Consider the following 10,130-nt stretch of genomic DNA (forward strand, 5'->3'; position numbering starts at 1 on the left):
ATGTATATGAGTATGTATGTGTGTATATATGAGTGCACATATATATGTATGTTATGTTTGTGTGTGTGTGTGCATGTGCATGTATATATGTGTGCATGTATGTATATGCACATGTATGTGTGTGCATGTATATATATGAGTGTACATGTGAGTGCCTGTGCATGTATGTTTCCATATGTGTGTGTGTGTGTATGTGTTTGTGCATGTGTGTTTGTGTGTGTGTTGTGTGTGTGTGTATCTATGTATATGTGTTTTTGTGTCTGTATTTGTCCCACCCATCACCAGTTGACAATTGGGCCTGGTGTGTTTACCTCCCCGTAACATAGCAGTTCAGCAAAAGAGACTGATAGAATAAGTACTAGGCTTCAAAAGATGTCCTGGGATCAATTTGTTCCACTAAAACTCTTCAAGGCGGTGCTGCAGCATGGCCACAGTCAAATGACTGAAACGAGTAAAAGAATAAAAGAATAAAAGAATATATATACACACAGGTGCTAGAGTGACTGTGTGGTAAGTAGCTTGCCTACCAACCACATGGTCCTGGGTTCAGTCCCACTGCATGGCAGCTTGGGCAAGTGTCTTCTACTATAGCCGTGGGTCGGCCAAAGCCTTGTGAGTGGATCTGGTAGACGGAAACTGAAAGAAGCTTATCGTGTGTGTGTGTGTGTGTCTATGTCTGTGTGTGTCTATGTCTGTGTGTGTATGTTTGTGTGTGTCTGTATTATCCCCTCTCCCCCTACATTGCTTGACAACTGGTGTTGGTGTGTTTACGTCCCCGTAACTTAGCGGTTCGGCAAAAGAGACTGTAGAATAAGTACTAGGCTTACAAAAGAATAAGTCCTGCTCGACTAAAGGCGGTGCTCCAGCATGGCTGCAGTCAAATGACTGAAACAAGTAAAAGAATATATATATACATATAGTGTATATATGCATACATAAATGAGTGTGTGTGTCACTTTTAATCGATTGATGTCCAAAGTTCCCGAATGGCTGAGACTTTCATGTTACGCACTAATAAAACTTCGATAAGTAACAGACACATATGTACATTTACACTCACACTCACATACACACACACACATTTACTCTTATACAGATTGTAGTAGGTATGTGACTACTATTATATCTATCATCTCCTCTCTGTCTGTCTCTTTCTCTCACTCTCTCTCTTTCTGTCTCTCTGTCTCTGTCTGTCTCTCTGTATGTGTACGTATATATATATGTATATATATATGAAAGATGATAGACCTGCCTAAATTATTGTGCAAAGCTTGATTTTGTCTCCCACAAAATCTTTCTCTGCTTTTACACTTAGTTATGTCCCCTGTAACCAATTCTCATCTCTGAAACTTGTCTTTTTCCCGCCATCAAATAGTTTTAGCATGTGGCAGTCTCTGGCACAATATAGAATATGAACACACACGCGCACACATACACACACACACACACACACACATACACGCACACATACACATGAACACACACACATACATGTAAATAGATATACATACATACATATGTTTATCTGTCTGTCTGTCTCTCTCTCTGTATATACATACATACATACATATATATATATATATATATATATATATATATATATATATATATATATGTGTGTGTGTGTGTGTGTATAAACATTCTTTTACTTGTTTCAGTCATTTGACTGTGGCCATGCCGGAGCACCGCCTTTAAACGAACAAATTGACCACAGGACTTATTTTTAGCAAGCCTAGTACTTATTGTATCAGGCTCTTTTGCCGAACTGCTATGTAACGGGGACATAGGCACCCCAACATTGGTTGTCATGGGATGGTGGGGGGGGGGACAAACACAAAAACACAAGCATATACATGCATATATATATACATATATACATATATATTATATATATATATGCTCTTTTACTCTTTTACTTGTTTCAGACATTTGAATGCAACCATGCTGGAGCACCGCCTTTAGTCGAGCAAATCGACCCCAGGACTCATTCTTTGTGAGCCTAGTACTTATTCTATCCGTCTCTTTTGCCGAACTGCTAAGTTACAGGGATGTAAACACACCACCATCGGTTGCCAAGCAATTTTGGGGGGAACAAACACAGACACACAAGCATATACACACACATATACATATATATATATCCCCCTCTCACTCTCTGGGAGAGAGGCACAAGCACATACACAGACGTATACACACACGGCAGTAACTTCCGCCTACTAAATTCAATCACAAGGCTTCGGTCAGCCCGGGGCTATAGCAGAAGACACTTGCCCAAGGTGCCACGCGGTGGGACTGAACCCGAAACCATGTAGCTGGGAAGCAAGCTTCCTAACCACACAGCCATACCCGCGCCTATATATATATATATATATATATATATATATATATATATATATATATATATATATATATATATATATATATATATATATATATATATATATATATATATATATATATATATATATACATATATATATATATACATATATACGACGGGCTTCTTTCAGTTTCCATCTACCAAATCCACTCACAAGGCTATAGGCTATAGTATAAGACACTTGCCCATGGTTCCACACAGTGGATCTGAACCCGGAACCATGTGGTTCATAAGCATGCTACTTACCACACAGTCACTCCTATGCATACACACACACATATATATATGACAGGCTTCTTTCAGTTTCCTTCTACCAAATCCACTTAAAAGTCTTTGGTCAGCCCAAGGCTATAGCAGAAAACACTTGCCCAAGGTACCACACAGTGGGACTGAACCCAGAACCATGTGGTTGGGAAGCAAGCTTCTTAACACACACACACATATATACATAGGTGCAGATGTGGCTGCATGATAAGAAGCTTGCTGCCCAACCACATGGTTCTGGGTTCAGTCCCACTGTGTGACACCTTTGGCGAGTGTCTTCTACTATAGCCTCAGGCCGACCAAAGCCTTATGAATGGATTTGGGCGACGGAAACTGAAAGAAGCCTGTTGTATATATGTATGTATGATGATGACGATATATATATAATATAAATGAAAATGCATTAAATACTACAAAACATACATGCAGGACAGATACCAGGACCCTAATTGTTCATTAGTTATTGACTGAAAAATACTAACACCTTGTTTTATGCCTTTAACGATAAGGCTAGGAATTTTATATATCAGCAGCACCTGCAAGATTTGCAGAGAATTAGGGCCCAAGCAAACGAAATAATACAGGGTGAACGTACGAAAGTAAAGAGCAGTAATTTGAAACGGTAGACAAAGACAATAATTGAATAAATGAAGTGTTTGGGCCAAATACGAGAATGATGGATTAATGACTGAGAGGAATCCTCAAATGGATATAAAGAACAGAACTGAGAAGAGGGGAGAAAAAAGGTTGACCAGTGGCAAAAAGGCGGAAGATAGAAAATCAGTTACTAGTCATGTCTGAGAAGCAGATAGAAGGGAAGGAGGGGTATATATATATATCACCAACACAACAACTAAGCTACTTTATAGATGTACTCCTCAAACCTTTATGCCCACTGATACCAAGCTACATAAGGGATGACATAGACTTTCTCACACACATTCCAGATACGGTTCCAGAAACACCATACTTGCAAGCTTCGATGTCACAAACTTATACATGAACATACCACACACCCTGGGTCTAGAGGTGATAAAACACTTGGTAGAAAACTACAGGGGATTCATAGATAAATGCTTCAAAACAGACTTTATCACCAAAGCCACCCAATTAATACTTCAAGAAAACACATTCACATTTAACAAGACATACCAATAGATAAAGGGCACGGCTATGGGTACGAAATTCACACCTTCATATGCCAACCTGGTTACGGGTTTCCTGGAGAACAAACTATATGAGGAAATAGAGAAAATCTTCAAACACGACTTCAGAGAAGACATCAAGAAAAAGTGGAAATGCTACCTCGATGACTGTTTCATCTTTTGGAACAGATCAGAAGATCTATGAACATTCCACAACATCCTCAACACACTGCACCCATCTGTCAACTTTATGACAGAAACCAGCTATAACGAACTCCCCTTCCTAGACATCAACATCAAGATACACAACTCCATTGTCACAACAGATATCTACGACAAAAAAACCAATGCACTAATATTTAAATTTCTACTCCTGCCACCCATCCCACATAAAAAGAAACATTCCATATAGTATGGCAAGACGTATATGCAGCATAGTGGCCGACTCACAAACACGTCAAATAAGACTAGATGAACTTAAAAACTTCCTACTAGAACAGAAATACCCACTCAGATTAATAGAAAACGGAATCGCAAGAGCAATGAAACTGGACATCACACAACTCAGAACTCCAAAAAAGAAAAGCAAAGAAAACATCATTCCTTTCATAAACACACACAACCCTGGAGTTACCAACATGTTTCAAATTATGCAATTAAACTTACCAATAGTCCTACAAAGCCCCCAAATGGGAAACTTACTAAACAAATACTGCAAAAGAAACAGTAAACACCAAGAGAAAAACTTGAAAGAACAACTGACAAGAGCAAAATTGTCGTCAGAGAATGAAACCGAATTCTTTAAGAAAGAATGTGGAGATGGTAGATGTGGGATCTGCAGTAACCCCATCTACAAATATATAGAGGAAAACAGCCAAATAAAATTTAAGAGTGGACACACATTCAAAGCAAAAGCAAACATGAATTGCAAGACACAAAACTTAATATATTGCATAACCTGTCCCACATGCAAGGAGAACTATATCGGTGAAACTGGCAATTCTTTATGCCAACGAGCCAGAATTCACCGACAACACATCCGACAGGGAGAGCTACAAAAAATTCCACTAAGTAAACACTTAGAAATATGTGGAGAAGGAAGATTCAAGATCTTTCCCTTCTATAAATGCCCAAGGAATGACACCTTCTTCAGAAAATATATGGAACAACACTTCATGACAAAATTCTCGCCCAAACTGAATGGCTGAAAATATGAAAATCACATCAACTTCCTTATAAACCCATCTGGAACCCTAAGATATATGCATATGTGTGTGTGCGTATGTATATAGATAAACGGAGACATTCTTGCATCCAGATTTTCCAACCCATACCAGCATGGGAATCGAACTTTGGACAATGATGATGATGATGATAATAAGTCCAGACAATTTTTTAAAAAATAACTTTCATTATTCCTCATCAAAACAGACTCCCTTCCTTAGAGTAACCACCTCCTCTTGCCATTTTTACAGACTAAGAATCAACTTGTCATCTTCTATTGAAAGAACTGACCAACTGTATAGATATAAACCCATTTTTGTTCTTCTTTCTTCCTTTCTTTCCTTCTCTTTTCCATTGACATTAAGACAAAACATATTTTATCACATTGAAAACATTTTTCTTTCAGATCCCCTGGTGAGATGGCTGAACCAAAGTAAGCATCTGTTCTAGCCACCTACTTAAAAATATATATTCTTTTTCTTTGTCTCTTGTTCAAAACACTTCCTTTCAGATACACAGGCACACACATACACGCACGCATACACACACAAACACACACACTCTCTCTTACTTTCTCCCTCCACTATCTCCCCATTCCTCTCCCTCTTTTCCTACCTATACACTCCACATTACTCTTCTTTTCCCCCCCTCTCTCTCTCCACCGCAACCCACTCACTAATACTATAAAAAGAGACAAATCCCTTCACAAAATTTAAATCTGAAGAATCTATTAGAGTAGATGAAAGCACTTGTATATGAGTTGTAATAACACATGGCATGTTAATAAATATTTGCATATGTACAACCATCCAGATCTCTGAGTACCTTATTTTTTTCTAATATATATATATATATATATACATAAATATTATAATGTTAGGGAATTACAAAATCCGAACTTACAAGGAAATACAATTTAATAATTCAATAATATCAAATTGAGTTATATAATGAAAAATATTTTAATAATTTAGAGAAGAACCACCATGGTGCAACTCACATAATGAAGGAGATCAGACACCATCAAGAAAAGCATACTCTACAAAATACTAGTCTAAAAATCTAAAAAAATCCAAGAGAAAATTTGTAATCCATAAAATCTATGAAATATTGGACTAAAAATTTTAATCAGTTTAGTAAATTTATAAAAACGAAAGTGAATGAAAAACTACATGCGTTTCATGGCCACATAAAAGTGGAAAATATCTGGTCAATCTACAATGAATCGATCAAGATAAATACCACTCATAATGAGGACACTCTTCAGGTCAAGTAGCTGCAAAAGACGTATCATAATATTTGAAAATGCAATAAAATAAAAGAAGTAAAAAATCTGTACGTTTAAGCAAAATTTAGTACAAAAAAAGTGTGAAGATTTTATAATAATAAAAATCATAATAACAATAAATATCTGTCAAGTTCAAGGCATAAAACGTCTATTGGAGAAATAATTCCTGTAGATTAGGAAAAAGAAAGCATATATAAACATAGTGTGATTAACTATTAAATGGATTAAGATATTCAAGAGTATTAGGAAAAATAACAACATCACTTAACTTAACAAATGATTCTTTGTTGACAGTCAATGTCTTTATGGCAGACTTCCAAAGTTTAATGTAAAATTTCATGTTGGCTCTTGGTTTCTGTCCATGACAAAAATCGCAGGCCACAACATACATGTGATCACAAAAACATAAATTTTACACCAGGTCAGCCCGACTGGTGGCACATAAAAAGCACCATCTGAATGTGGTCAATGCCAGGTCTACCTGACTTGCTCCCATGCCAGTGGCATGTAAAAACCACCAACAGTACATGGCTGATGCCAGTGCCCCTGAGTGGCCCCTGTGCCAGAAACATGTAAAAAGCACTATCTGAACGTGATTGATGCCAGGCCCGCGTGACTGGCTCCTGTGCCGGTGGCACATAAGAAATACCCACTACACTCTCAGAGTGGTTAGCGTTAGGAAGGGCATCCAGCTGTAGAAGCATTGCCAGATCAGATTGGAGGCTGGTGCAGCCTCCTGGCTTGCCTGCCCTCAGTCAAACTGTCCAACCCATGCCAGCATGGAAAGCGGACATTAAACGATGATGATGATGTGAAGTAAACACAATGATGTCAGTTGGCACATTGCCTTGTGAAGATCACTGTTAACACTCACTGCTCACACAACTGTGTGCCGCCATCTGTTGGTGTGCAACTGAATTAGTCCGGGAACTTTTTGATATCATTTCGCATATATTAACATGTGCAACTGTTAATCCAGACATGATTTTTCTCTCCATTTTTTACCTCTCTCCACTTTTTTCTCTCCATATTTTTTTCATTAGAAGAGTCTAGTCTCAACACATAAAAAACATTTCTTATTTTTCCTGCGTGTCAAACTAATACACCTTTGTTATTCTCTCACCTGTCTCTGTCTGTTATATATTGCTTTTTGCATAATTTCAAACTATATATATATATATATATATATATATATATATATATCGAAAATGGAGCAGGCTGGTTTATGGGATTACCTTAGGTTTCCCATCCATAAAGGGTTTAGCCTTATGGTGTATCGTAAGATCCCAAAACCTGTTGGCCCAAAACCTCTGAAGAATATATATACATATATATATATATATATATATATATATATAGGAAGACGTGGGATGAGGTGGTGAAGCACGACCTTCAAACATTAGGCTTCACCAAGACAATGACAAGTGACTGAGACCTTTGGAGACATGCTGTGCGTGAAAAGACCCGGCAAGCCAAGTGAGACCATAATCCAAGGCCTATGCCAGTGTCGCTGGACTGGCTTCCATGCAGATGGCATGTAAAAAGCACCATTTAAGCATGGTCGATGCCAGTTCCGCCTGACTGGCCTTGGTGCGAGTGACACGTAAAAGTATCCACTACACTCTCAGAGTGGTTGGCATTAGGAAGGGCATCCAGCTGTAGAAACTCTGCCAAATCAGATTGGAGCCTGGTGTAGCCATCTGGCTTGCCAGTCCTCAGTCAAACAACGATGATGATATGTGTGTGTGTGTATGTATACTCTTACTCTTTTACTCTTTTACTTGTTTCAGTCATTTGACTGCGGCCATGCTGGAGCACCGCCTTTAGTCAAGCAATCGACCCCAGGACTTATTCTTTGTAAGCGTAGTACTTATTCTATTGGTCTCTTTTTGCCAAACTGCTAAGTTACGGGGACGTAAACACACCAGCATCGGTTGTTAAGCGATGTTGGGGGGGGGGACACAGGCACACAAACACATACACACACATACATATACATATATACACATATATACGACGGGCTTCTTTCAGTTTCTGTCTACCAAATCCACTGACAAGGCTTTGGCTGGCCCGAGGCTATAGTAGAAGACACTTGCTCAAGGTGCCATACAGTGGGACTGAACCCGGAACCATGTGGCTAGTAAGCAAGCTACTTACCACACAGCCACTTCTGCACCTGTATATATATATATATATATGTATATATATATATATATATATATATATATATATATATATATATGCACACACACCTACACATGCACTCGAACATGCACATATATATGATGGGCTTCTTTCAGTTTCCATCTAACAAATCCAATCACAAGTTTTTGTTCAGGTTAGATCTGTTGTAAAAGACACCTAAAGTGCTACACAGTGGGACTGAACTCGAAACAGAGTCTTTGGGAAGCAAATTTCTCAATTGCACAGTCGTGTTTGCACCTATCAGAATTCTGTTTACCATGATATTGCAACAGACATTCCAATCTTTTAAAATACCATTTTTTTCTTCTTCTAAGCATCGGAGATTAAGCTAAGACAATATTTTGGGCTGTACTTAGAAGTTCTGAAGATTAAGGAGTGGACACAAAGATTTAATGTGACTACAGATTTCCTAAAATTCTTACAGTTTTGCGTATACGGAGTATGTAGAATTGCATCATGTAAACCAGTGTGTCTTTGATGGAAATGTATGGGCGGCCATGGAAACGAAATTTCCTAATTATTCTTGAGAATTACTGTGTCAAGTAACTATAAAATTAATTTGTGGAGAAGTAGGTTTCATCAGAATGTCTTATTATCATTATGACATAAATGTATTAATTAGACACAAACAAGATGAATTGGTGCCATAATATGGTAAGGAATATATAATAAGGAAAGTCGTCTACAATATGTAAAAGATATTTTGTGAAGTCACTCACAGCAGGAAATGTTGACATCCAATATCTGTGTAATTATAAAAATAATTATAAAATATAATTATGAGAGAAAATGTGAACGAGTGGAGATATTTCTTGAATGATGATTTTTTTATGGGATGTAAAAGATACAACATCAAAGCTTTGGAAAATGGAACATGAAAGAATTTGAGTTAAATATGGAATGGCAATCTGTCATTATTAGTGGAATGGTTCATACTGAAGCAGCAGCAACAACAACAACAACAACAACACAAATGGCTATGAAATCACAGTAAATTTATTCTGTGAAGATAATAATAGCTTTCACTCTCCAAGACTGCAGCCATTCTCTTGCTTTGGCATCTATTTCCAAGAATTACCAGCAAATAATAGACATCTCTTGAATTTTCTTGCTATTTTTTCTTTTTTTGGTATCTTTCTTAATCTTCAGAACAATATCAAAGGTGGTCTTTTATAAGTCTGAGAGTTGAAATTTTTGATTTTTTTTAAAAGGTCAAAAATAAAGCCATGTGGCCAAGTGGTTAGAGTGTTGCACTCACATTCATAAGAATGTGGTTTCAAATCCCAGACCAGGCAGTGTTTTGTGTTCTTGAGCAAAACACTTTATTTCACATTGCCCCAGTCCACTCAGCTGTAAATGGATTACTTCGTGTAGCAAGCAGCTACCGTATTTCTAAGCCAGGATTCAAAATTGAATCTACATTTAGCTACGAGTTCTTGACCTATTGTCTTAGCCTGTTGCACCAAGAAATTTATGAGAATAAGCTGACCTCTTGATCTTTCTCAAGGCATTCATTGGTCAAAGCTGATTAGAGAGGAGAGGTCATTTGTTTTCGCTTGACCTAATTTAGTTCCAAAGAATATAAATGCACAACCAAATATCTGTTCACCTCTTTGATAATTAG

This window comes from Octopus bimaculoides, chromosome 1, assembly GCF_046866305.1.
Source record: "Octopus bimaculoides isolate indiv1 chromosome 1, ASM4686630v1, whole genome shotgun sequence".
Classification (NCBI taxonomy): domain Eukaryota; kingdom Metazoa; phylum Mollusca; class Cephalopoda; order Octopoda; family Octopodidae; genus Octopus; species Octopus bimaculoides.